Raw genomic sequence first — 13,105 nt, 5'->3', positions numbered from 1 at the left:
TATCATGTAATGGCAGATGTGGGGTGAAGGCCGAGAGAGGACAGATGGAGGGTAGAGCAGAGTCTGTATTCAGATAAGGATTGCGAAAGAAGCAGAATGTGTCAATGTGAAGGAATGTAGGTTTATCTGAAATCAAAACCATGTGAGTGTGCAGAGGGAGGAAAAGTACAGGCAGATAATTGGCAACTAGAAAGAAAGAAAGAAAGAGAAAAAAAGATTTATATATAGCAGTTCTATCAATATACTTGGAGAAAGAACTGTCAATTCGGAAACAAAAGGGAACAAAACAAGTGGAACAGCACATGAAACGGTACTGAGCTCTTTCAAAATCTGCCTCCTCTTTTACATTATCATTTGGTTTTCACCATTACATTTAGTAGTTTAACTATATTTCATGTTAACACGTTTTTACACTATAGTATACTCTATTGCATTATGTATAACTTGCATTTTGTTTTTTTCCCTCAAAAAAGCCTAATATTATACTTACATTGTAAAACCTTGCGCAACTTGCTTTGGCAAAATTGTTTTTCATTGTGGTTATACCAATAAAGTATTAATTGAAAAGAGCTATAACTACATTGATGACACTGAGGTTCTGTATTTTTCCTGGGAACTTCACGTTGGTCTATCTGCGGGTTACATGACGCCCATGAAACGGCTGCAGTTTGGTTAGGTTTAGGTTTACCAAAACTACTTGGTTAAAAGCAAAAGTAAAAGATCATGGTTTGGCTTAAAATAAGTATGGTAAGTAAACCTAGGGGTAGTTAACATATCACAATTAAATACATACACATGGTGACACATGGTGAGTATTTTTGCTTTGCAATTCCAGTGTTTTAGACTCAGTATATTCAAATATGACATATTTTAGGAAAATAAAGTTAAAAAAAGAAACACAACCAAAGAACCTTCCCACCCCCACAGGCGTTTTCACTTTACACTGCAGGATTCAACAATAAGGATTGCCCGCTGGCCTAGTGCAAGTAAAATGCCATTTTTGGGCAAAGTGGTGAAGAAAGAATTAAAGGCAGATTTTTTTCCGGAGCGGATGATGGAAGTAGCCAAGGAGTGAGCCATCTCGCTTCCTTCTAATATCTGTTGAGAGTTGCACATGCTAATAACATAAAAAAAAAGGTGTTGAAGTTCAACTTTGGGGAACTTTGACCGGCGAATGTGCAGCATCAATGAAAAGCAAATAAGTGTGTGTGGTTGAACCCACCGGGCACTGCTCACATTCAGCATGAATATCACCTAATTTGCCTGTATGTTAAATCAAATTAACAGAGAAATAATTGAACAGTAAAATGAAAAGATACACATGAAGAATCCACAAATTTTAGAGAATTTGTCTTTGGTGTAATTGTGAGAGCCCCAGACTCATGACCTTAGTATTTCAAAATCCTGGCCACATACCTGAATTCGAATGGAGCTTTTTTTCACTTGTCATAGCAGGAAAAGCACAGGTGTTACCAATAACAGTGAACCATGTCAACAAGCCAGCATACACAACACAAGGGCCCTGGACCTGGGACACCTAATAAAGCCTTTAATCATGTTATTAATTACACCTGTGCTTTCCTTGCTGTGACAAAATACTACAAAATACCAGTTCTTTCTCAGAACACACTCACACACCTGAGTGCACACATACTGTATATACAGTATATACATACATACATACACATATATATAAACATATACATACATATATATATATACACATACAGTATATACATACATATATACATATACACATATACATAACCCAAATGCACACATGACTGCAATTATTGTACAATATTTTCAGTCACCTCTCTTTTTCAATCTATGGTATGGTCTACTCCTGGTTCTATTTCAGCATTTCAGCTCCTCCCTGACCCACCATCATCCTCCTCCTCCTCCTCCTCCTCCTCCTTCTCCTCCTCCTCCTCCTCCTCCTCTTGTAGCTGTCCTTTCAGCACCACCGTCACTGCAGCAAAACCCTGCTCCACTCTATCTGTAACACTATGTTTTCTTTTCTTTCTTTTCTTTTTTTACTACTCCACCTACGTCTTAGCTATATAATACCACGTACAAGCCAGTCTGAGTAATCTCAGCAAACAAAGAATTGGGAACACCATGTTTCTAATGTGAAGCGTCTGCATTTCCTGATTTAAGTGGATTTGATTATTGTAATATTCAATGCTTGTAGGTGGTTTACTCAGACAATCATTAGCTGCAAATGTGTACTCAAGTCAGTGGTTTTAATGTAGCATCATTTTTTATATAGATCGGAGTAATGATTGAAAGATTTATGAGGAAAACCAAAAGGCATTTAATGAAGTCTCTTTGTATGCAAGGCCATTAGAAAGCAAACATGCAACCACATGTTTTCCATTTTATGTAACTGCCTTTTAGGGGGACTTTATTCTTAGTATGCACTTAAAGCACATTTAAACTTCCATTAAGACTTCATAAATGCTAATATGCTAATATTCTGCCATTAAAACTTGAAATGGTACCGATAATCTTTCCGAGTCATACACATTCTTAGCAATCTGGCTTGACACCAGACGGCTATTCAAGGTTCATATTTTAACATTTGACTCCAAAATGGAAAAGTCAAAGTAGACTTTTTATATAATTAAAGGTTGTTTGTCTTTTAACTGTAAAACTATGTTCAGTCAACTTCATGACTGCACTTGATTATGGAGATATTCATTTCTTCTAACATATACGGTCCAATACGTTATCCTAGATATTCCATATGTATGCACTTATCTGGGTAGAATTTGTTTCAGTTATTATATACTTTTTAAATGTATTGAACAGCAAACTGCCCTCAAGATAGATTTTTACTAGTTCTTTCTCAGTTTGGGTTTTCTAGTCACCACGGCAGTTGTGAGCTGGTGTCTGATTATGAATGTTTCTTGGTCTCATGTCTTGAAATATAATTAAATGAAGCGTATATAAATCCATTCGTACCTTGTAAGATAATTCCTTTGATGTCATGGGCTATCTTTATGGTATGTAGAAAACTTAATTTGGACGGGTGATTTCAGAAATAATGAAACTACGCTCTGTTTTCACTGGAACCTCACAGTCAGGAAGTGAGCTTTTGAAAAATTCCTCAAGGTTAAATACATATTGCATTTGTTTTGGCTAATTATCTGTCTTTTGAACACCTTATTTCTCACAGTAAAATCTTTTTATTATTTCATTAATGGTCACTCAAGCACACTTTGTATGCGCCCACACCGTCCTGCGGAGAAGTATAATTAAGCAACATGAGTGAAAACACCTGTGTGGGTACACACAGGTGTGATGGGGCTTGGAGGAAGTACTTTGATATTTTATGATATACGCCGATTCACTTTCTTGTTGAATTAGATGAGAAGATTGATACTATCATTAACCAACAGCCTGTTAGCTGAGCTTAGCATAGTTTAACATAAAGATTTAAAACCGAGTGCCTGGCTCTGTCCAAAGTTAACATGTTATATCTCATAACATGTGACCGCAGTCCCTGCTGTTTGGCTGACAACCTCACGGTTATGACAAGACCCCCCTGTTTCCAGTCTTTGTGCTAAGCTAAGCTAACAGGCCACATGCATGGCTGTAGCTTCATATTTTCACTACAACTAACTAACTCTATAAGAAAAGGAATTCAAACTACTGACATTAGACTAAGCAAAATTCTGTAGCTACTCCAGTGACACATTAACATGAATTAAAGACAACACAGATAGATCAGACAGGCTAAAACTGAAGGTTGAATCTCATCATCAGTGGTACGTTTCCAGTCATTTCTATCAAATTCAATTTTATTTCTATAACCCAATATCACAAATCACAAATTAGAGGTACTTTGATTTCTGTGGTTGGCCAAGTTGTATTTATATAACAAATATTGTTCATAATTAAATCAAATTCTTAGAGTACTTGCCAACAAAGCAGTCATTTGTATCTAATGCATGTCAAATTGCTTTATAAATGAGGCCACTGGGATGAGGGAAATAGCTTTTGAGTAGTATGATTATTCAGCAGATTAGCTTTTCACCTAAAATGGGGGACTGATGGACTAAGTGGTGCACTCCATTTGTAAGATTTTTTTCAGAATTATACTCTTTCCATTCGAGAGAACATTTTGCTAAATGTGCCCGCTGCGGTAGCCATTTTGCTGACTGTCTATCCGTCCGAGCTGCTTTGAAGAGGTTTGCTTTGTGTTTTTCAGGTCTGCTGAGCTCGTAGTGTGTCACGCTCACTTATCGTAAAGGAAAAGGTTTGCTTGGTTCAGACGGTGCTGGCTGTCTGTAAGCATGGGTCAAGTGTGCGTTGGCGTATTTGCAGGCAAGCATCTTTTGTCACAGTGATAAGTGACCTGTCATGCAGAGTACAGCAAGCAGCCCCAATCTGATTTAAGAGACAGGAAAGTGTATGACTGTGAGTTTTTTAGATATTTTGTCAGCATCTTTTGTGTGTCTTTAAAGTCCCAGTTGCATGTTCATGTGAGCTGATAATGTGTGTGCAAGTACAGTAAGCTGCCTCAGGAGTGATGGGAATGACGAGGGTGGTAGCAGAGCTGGAGTCGAGCCATGTGCTCTGCGGGGGTACTGGCCCTTTAATACCCGTCAGCCAATGAAGCAGGGGATGCTGGGAGTATGGGCGTCCTTGGGAACGACCTTGCAGGGGGGCTGAGGGATGGCGAAAGGGTAGAGAGGGAAGAGCACACAGAAGAGGCAGAGAGAGGAGAGCAAAGGGGGGTTGGTACAGAGGGTGCAGGGAAGATGGATGAAGCAAGGGGTGGGGGGAAATTCTCAGCAAGGAAGATGTAAAATGTTAGTTTAGTACTACATGAAACAGACACTTGATTCAATAAATAGATTGATATTTATAAGCAGACAGATGAATGAGAGATAGATAGTTGAGAACACTAAGAGGATTTAAAGTTCAGCTGCGTAGTTCTGCCTTATTCCACCTCTGTCTCTTTCTCTCTCCCTCTGTGACGGACATGCAGACGTCATCCTGTCCGGATTAAATTGACAGCATGCGACACTCTCACATTGCATAAGAATTTCTCTGAAAGGAACGAAAGAGAGGAGTAAGAATAGGGTCCAGATTTGGGGTTGGCGATAATGTGGGCACAAACATATTGGTTGAGGTTCGGGAGTGAGAGGATAAAGGAGTCTAAGATTTATTGTGACTTTTGTTCACTTGCAGAGGCCTCCTCCATATGTGGCGTCAGCAGCAGGCGCAGGAGTGCTGTGACCCCACCAGATGTGTTGCAGTGCGTGTGGCCCCATTCTGTTCAAGATGATGGAGTGAGGGTAAGGCTTCATCCACATTAATACGTTTTCTATAAAACCCGGGATTTTAAAACAAAAACGATTTCCGTCCAGACAGGCGTTTCAGCATCGTTGACAAAATGATTTACGTCCATACTAGCAAGCCTGAAAACGAATATCACATGACTATTCACGTACACTGGGCATGCGGGTATATTGGTTGCATGGTAGCAGTCTTTAACAATGAAAGGTAGTGCTTGATACTAAAGATCGTGACGAATCAGACACTTTGTGACTGTGAAGACCCAATCAGGCAGTAGTAAGTTTCTAAACTTATGCGGTTTGGCCTGTCCACACTAGGAGGTAACCCCGAAGTTACCTCCTCGGGAGCGCTTTTAAACATATCCGTTTTCGGTCCTCTAAAACTCTGGCCGAGAGTGGACGCTCAGTGTAAACATAGCAAAAGATATGCATTTTAAAATGGAAACATAGTAGTGTGGACATGTTCGTGTGTGTCTGCGTGTGTGTCTGACTTTGTGTACCAAAGAAATTAAGACTCTAGTGTATCTTAGTATGTTGCCGCCTGTGTGCGTCAGCATATTTATGCATGCATTCTCTAGCCTTGGGACTAGTAGTGTGTGTGTGTGTGTGTGTGTGTGTGTGTGTGTGTATGTGTGCCACTGGAGGGCTGCTGTGCCCAATGAGTCAGTGTGATGGAGTGTTAGCCCGACACTATGCTAGCTAGGCAACCTCAGCAATGTTTTCATTATTGCTGCACCCAGTCACATCAGACATGGGATGGGTGGAGCTTTATCCCACCGTCACGCTCTATTGGACCGCTCAAATGACAAACACACACACACACACACACACATACTAAAAGGTGAAGATTGCAGAAAAAGAAATATGCATCTGCTCCGCTTGCATATTTTAGCAGTTCATTTTGTGAGTGTATGTCAGCTGTGTGCGTGTGTGTGTTTCCGTGTGTTCTCTGCCCCTGGCTTGTCCGCTGGATGTGTATTCGTGCCCTTATCCTGAGCTCTGTTCTGACAGAAAGAGGCTGCTTTGTGCTCGTTACTGCAAGACTCTCGCAGACATTGTTCCCTCAGTGGGAGTGTGGCGTGTGTGTGCAGTGACTGCGTAACTGGCTCTCCACTGGCCACTGCTATATCTGTGTGCGCTCACATGTACTGTTACAGGTATAGGAGCCCTAATAATAAGCCGATGGTCTGTGCGAGTCATGTCATGTGTTTGACAGGTACTGTACATATGACATCGATCGTGACTGAAGCTCTCGTTATTCAACATCTACAGAAGGTGTGGTGTTGAATATTAAAGGGAGTGCTAGCTGTCAGGGTCACCCCCCGTCAAGTGACCCTGGAGACTGGAGCAGGTCGCCCTGGCAACCACCGGCCTTACTCCCTCCCATCCCCCACTCCCATCCCATCCCATCCCCCACTCCTCGTCACATTACTCATCTGTCACACATGCTGCGCACACACATCCACATAAGATGTTCAGAGCACAGGGGCCAGTGTAATGAGATACCCAGTTCTGTGTAACGGGCGGGTAAACTCATTAAACCCACAATGACTCCACCTGCTAGGCAAGAAGAGGGAAAGGAAAGGGAGGAAGTAAAGGCCATGGTCTATGCAATCCGCATTGAATATTTATGTACAACTTTCTTCTATCATCACAAGAACAAACTACGCATCTCTCCCAGATGCAGAGAAGCAGGTCCGTTGATTTCCTCAAGGCTGGACTACTGCAATGTCGTATGCCTTTGGATCCTTACCAGGAGCCTCCAGCCTGCTGCTCCGATACTAATGAGAGAGCGGTTACACCACCAATCTCCTTCTCCTCCTCCTAACTTTACTGCTTCTCTGGCGTTATATACTACTTATTTGTATTGGTTGATTATCTAACCTCTATTCAAATGTCCTTTTGACTAATTGCACCTCATTGATTGAGAACTGTATTAGGCGAATTCAGACATGAAGCTTTACTGCATCCCCACCTCTGAAATGAGCTGTCTCACATGAATAGCAGTAGCTATTTATGACAGGCTTAAAGACTATTTGTTTAGGAGGGCATGTATTGATGGTGTAGGCTGCTATTATTTAAATGAATGCCCTTGCAATGCATACCCCCCCCCCCCTTAATTTCTGTATTTACTGTGCTGACCACTTTGCTCTTAAACTGAAGCACTTTGACATTTTCTTTTGACTCAAAAGTCGCCTATACTATGATAATAACAATATATTGGTTATGATAATTATATATTGATTGTAATAATAACAATAGTAATAATTATCTATCGAGTCATTTGCTATAGGCAGGAGAAATGTCAACTGGGTAGAAATGCTATACAAGCCACAAGTCCTTCTCTCGTGTATGTTCCCCCATCTTGTGTCCTCTACATCTTGTGTTGCTCCGACCTCACCTCTCTCCCACACTTAGCTTCTCTCTCTTCTCTCTCCTCCTTTCCCCTCTTCCCCTCTTGCGAGCAGACTCAATGGTGAGTCTAATTTTAGCTGTAACATGTCAGTTCCACTAGACTTTTTACTGCCCTACATATTTGCGTCTTACGTATGCATTTTCCCTACAAACATCTTGAGTGGATGTGTGTGTGTGTTTGTGTGTGCAGCATGTGTGAACAGATGAGTAATGTGACTGGGGTGACCCTAACGGCTGATTGGCTAATTCCCTTTCCTCTGAGCCGTCCCATGACGCTTACAGGAAGGAAGGCTCCCAAGGTTATGCATGCCAACACATGGGGTGAAATGCAGCTCACAACTGCACGCACGCACACACACACACACACACACACACACACACACACACACACACACACACACACACACACACACACACACACACACACACACACACACACACACACACACACACACACACACACACACACACACACACACACACACACACAGAGATAAGTGAAGCAAAAACTCATCCTTGGCAAAGCCCAGGGGATTGTCACATTTCCGTTTAAACTGCTACAGACATGTTATAGCAGTAAATCACAGGTTATTCACATCCTTCGAGGAGCGAGGTGAGAGACAAATAGAGGCCAATGGGACGAAACAGAGACTCCTGGAAGCAAACCTGTTGAAAAAGCCTGCTATCTTTTTCGTGTTGGTTTTGTGTTGAACAAAAATAGTAAACACACCAATAAACACTAATTGACGGAAAATAAATCACCTTTAGTCTTTTGTTATTATTAAGAATAGTCATTTCTCAAGAACAAATGTCATTTTGATGTTTAAAGCCTCTCGAGGATTCACTGTGCTTTGTATTTTATTTCATTGTAATTGACAAACACTGAACATCTTATGGTTTCGTACTCTTGGTTGCACATAATCTTGTACTTTGAGGAAATTCCACACCATTTTCTGAGATTTCAAAGGCTGAACGAAATCTACAGATTAATTGATTTTGAAAGTAATCGGTATTTGCAGCTCTAAACAAGCTGTAGAACAAATGATGCCAATTCATTTTTGACTGGAAATAGCAGTTTGACAAATCACAACAGACAACACAAGCCATCCCCACGATAAGTGAGCAATCTTCATCCACCGATTAAGACCATAACACGCAATTGAAAAGTTCAGCAAATAATCTATTATGTGGACCTTAATTTTGCATTTTGCATTCTTATTATTTTGTGGTTCAACGTTAGAATGGATCTATGCATGCAGACCATATTGAGCGCCTGACAACCATTACTTCAGCAGATAACTCACAGTCCAGCTGTTTAACTGATACAGATGTATTCACGGGCACGGGCAGTGGCAGTGGCAGAGGACAGTTGGGATTAAACTCGGCCATATTAAATGCTTTTGACTGATGTCAAGAGGTTAAACTTAATCTGCTTGACAATAGAAATGAGGAACAGACATGACGTCTTTGTGCCCTTGTGTCATCTGACTGGGTACATTTCATTGATAATTTCAAACATGGGTGTGCTGTGAATGTGTGTAGCTGCAAGCTTGATCAAAAATAAGTCGACATCTGGACACACCCTGGCATGCTAACAGGCAGGGGCGGGCACGCGCACAGACACACGCACGCGCACACACACCTCATTAACTTGAGTAGCTCTAACCCACCAATAAATCATGATTCCAAAGGTAAAGGTTGCACGTGTGCCAAGAAATGTGATTTTGGATTGAATGAAACGAGGGCTGACGAAGGGGAGAGAGTTTGGACGAGTACCCAAGAGGCGCAGTTGCTCAAAATGTTGTGTCATCACTCGGGAATGAAACATCTGGCTCTGCGGTAGCAACCAAGCATAGAGTAACTCAGGCTGATTAGGAAGTCTGTCTCTCTTAGCGCAGCATTTTCTGGTCATTGTATATAAATGAACAGCCCTTATTTATACGTGATTAACATATGGTGTATATGTTGATTTTGGTCCCGATTCAAGTGGCTTTTCTTTTGATTATTTGTTTATCTAGCGACATACGACTGACAAATTTGAGGATGAATAAATGTGTGCAGAAATGCAGCGTCCATACACAGACTGAGGGATGTATCAACTTATAAGGCCTTGCATATCACTTATTGCCTCCTTTTACTTCCTTACATATTTTATTGTGTGGAGATGAGGGGGTCAACCTATAAAACATTTATGAATTCAACAGTCTTTTTACAAAAACAAACAACAAAATAATTTTAATTAATGGAACAATGCTAACATAAATGTAAGTATGTGTAACTCATTGTTGGTTTATATGTTAATATATTTTTCCTTTTCTTGAGGGTAGCTTAATTGATAAGAACGTAGGATTGACATATATAAGCATTATGCATCTGACTATGTCTTTTCAGTCATATTGTATACTAGATTGTATGTAGGCTACCTTTATTGTATGTGATGGCTGAATAAAAAACACTACTACTACTACTACAAGGATGAATTACCATCCAAGAATATGAAAATCTAAAGGGGATTTTTATGACCACATCATTGGCCATCTCATCCTGCTGATTGAAGCATATCTCTCCTCTGCTGCAACATGTTGTAAATGACTTTACTCCATGACGTCTAACGGTCTCAAAACTCTGTATCCTTTCTCTTTACCTCGTCCTGTCCAGGTGGAGCAGCTGCCTGACAACATACTGTATATGGACCTCCACATCTGTGCACACAATCCCAGTGCATGCATCTGCAGTGCAGGCCTTCATGGCTGTGATTGGAGGAGAGAGAAGACACTCCCCTGTTTGAATGGACAAGAGCTGAAACCCAGCGCAACGTGACTGGATTAAGGGGACGCTCATGATGCTGGGCTCACTGAAAATTAATATTGTTTGTTCGCACCAGCATTAGAATTAAAAAATAAAGAGAAAAGGAAAAGAGAGTGGGGAAAAACTGGGAGGTGTTTCAAGAAAGTACTGTACAGGACATTACCGATCAGTAGAGGAGCGAGGCGAAGAATGTGTAATGTAACCGCCACCTCTCCGTCTCTCTCTGTCTGTCACACGATCCTCTCACACACTTCAACACAGGAAGATGGTGTCCTGCACAAGTCAACAGCCCGCTGCCGATAATAACTGAGCAAGTATGATAAAAACATAATCTGTGGGTTGGCTGTGAGCTCATCAAGGAAGACAAAGGCAGGTTGAACACCCTATCCCTTTAAATGAGAAAATGTAGTTCAAAAGGAGTCCGTCAGCAGGTATAGAAGAATGATGCAACCTGAGTTGATAGCAATAAACAAGAAACATCATTTCAAACCAACTAGCGTCACCACTGCCCCAGGGAAACAAGCTGCAAATGTCACACAAACACATGGTTGCAGCCATGCAAACACACACATTCTCAGTTGGCAACACTGTGCTTAGCACCTAACAACACTGCACTATTTGCAACATATTTATTTCTCAGTATTGAGACCTGGATTAAAGGTATTTCAGCATTCACATTATATTAAAAAAAATTGTGTTGGCTCACTTGAACCTTTTAGATAATTTGACTTATTTTCTTTGCTCAATATTACAGAGACATAGATGATTACATCTTATGAAATTAAGTGTTGACATTGTTACTAGCTAACCTGTGCTACTATGAGAACGATCATTTCATGACAGCAATCATCTTGAAAACACAGCAATCATCTTTTCCAAGACAAAAATATTAAAATTTGGTTTGAAACTCTCACGATATAATAATCAAGCAAATAAAATTGTAAGTTGCTTAGCTATGTAGAGAAATACAACACATGTTACATTCATTATATGTCATTGCTGGTCCTGCCTCAGGCATGTAGAGAGCAAAGTGCTGTATTATTGAATAGTGTCTGCTGGATGACACCGTTTGTTTCAGTCATAGTTTGTAATTGTGTTATTTTTAAATGTCAAGTTTTGCTGTTACGCAACATATGCAAATATGCAACAAGCACTGCAATATCATCACAATTGTGTCAAGTTTTCTCAGGCCAAGTTTTTTTTTTTTTTACATTTCTGGTCTCATAACGTAACATGTAACTAATCAATGACCCAATGAGTAACATTGGGAAACGGGTAACATTTGAAGCCCTCTGAGCTGAGCCAGGCCTCTACCAGCTGTCCGTTGGCCTTGTCTGCCCTCCACCATCATCTCCTCTTTAATCTCCAAAGCCTCTCTCTCTCTCTCTCTCTTCCTCCTTCACAGCCTGTTCCCCTTATCTACTCCACCCTCTCTATCAGTTTCTCTCCAGACCCGCATGCCTTCCCTATTGCGAGGGCGTCTCGACAGTGTCACTCACCATGGTGCCAGTGTTCGTGCCTCCCTCGTGCTCTTGCTCTCCTCTCGCACAGTTTGTCCTTCTGGCCTGGTGTTTACAGAAGAGATGATGGCAGAAGGAATGTCAAAAAACAAAAAAACAAAGTGAGGGGTGAAGAGAAATTAAGTTGAGAACAGGTGAGGAAGTTGTAAAGAGGGGAAACAAATCTATCATGGATAACTCATTTAGAATCTTCTTTTTTTACTAACTTTTTCAAATTGCTGTTAAATTCTAACTATGCTTTAATCTGCATTTCTTTCCAGCTCTTAAAATAGATGTTCAAGGTCATTGAACATTTATTGTTTTAGCCTTGTCAGGCTAAAACAGGCCCGTATTTATAAATGTGTGGGTGTCTCTACTTACCAACCAGGCTAACAGCATGCAGCCAAACATGCTAATCATCGTCATACACATGATGAGCCTGGGCAGAGTTTGTCCACCAGGTTGCTGTTGGCTCAAAGAGCACTCGGGTTCATTGCGGATTCGTCTTTGCGTTTCTTTGTGTTCCTTCAACATGCGTGGCCACACATTTGTTCTACTGACCGTCAAGGTCACCTGGTAAATCCGTCCTCACTTACTTTGCTTGGAGTCAAATCAGCCGTTTCCTCCATCCCCCATCTTTTCTGTCCCCGCCGATTCTCTCAATCCCTCTCTTCTGCCTCTATTTTTAACCAGCTTAGCAGCATTGAAAGCATGAGAGGTTTATTCTCTGCCTTCTCCCTCACTCATTACCTGGCTGCCGATTCACAAAGTCTGTTAATCCTATAACACTGCTTCTGAACACATCACTGCTGGTTTACAGAAAAGTAACACAGCGAAGCTTGGGAACAGTTTCCCTTCAATCATTTGTCCTTTTCTGTTCAATTCAACTCCATTTGATCCTCAAACATATACTGTGAACTCACTTATTGAATCTCAATGTCTCCTCTATCTTTACGTAAGAGTACCGAGAGTATATTCCCACCATACCAATGTAACACTCTTTCGATCAATACAAACGGAGCCATTAGAGAGAGCTACAACTCCCCGGATCATATCTATTGATCCAGATGCTAT

General features: G+C 41.0%; 1 protein-coding gene across 2 annotated transcripts in view; it reads right to left on the bottom strand.

The window, feature by feature from the left end:
• Positions 1 to 12,670, bottom strand: part of atp1a3b (ATPase Na+/K+ transporting subunit alpha 3b) — a 34,491-nt gene extending 21,821 nt beyond the window's left edge. The window contains exons 1-2 of one of the 2 annotated variants that reach the window (XM_076109075.1): positions 12,413 to 12,670; positions 12,032 to 12,097 (exon numbers count right to left, since the gene is read on the bottom strand). The gene's annotated coding sequence lies outside the window, so the exon portion shown is untranslated. The remainder of the gene's footprint in view (positions 1 to 12,031; positions 12,098 to 12,412) is intronic. The other variant, XM_076109077.1, reaches the window with a different exon arrangement.
• Between the last annotated feature and the right edge of the window lie 435 nt (positions 12,671 to 13,105).

The sequence above is a fragment of the Anarhichas minor genome, unplaced genomic scaffold (genome assembly GCF_050575085.1).
Source record: "Anarhichas minor isolate MPS153535 unplaced genomic scaffold, ASM5057508v1 ptg000041l, whole genome shotgun sequence".
In the NCBI taxonomy this organism is placed as follows: domain Eukaryota; kingdom Metazoa; phylum Chordata; class Actinopteri; order Perciformes; family Anarhichadidae; genus Anarhichas; species Anarhichas minor.
This window is presented reverse-complemented; position numbering and strand designations above follow the sequence as displayed.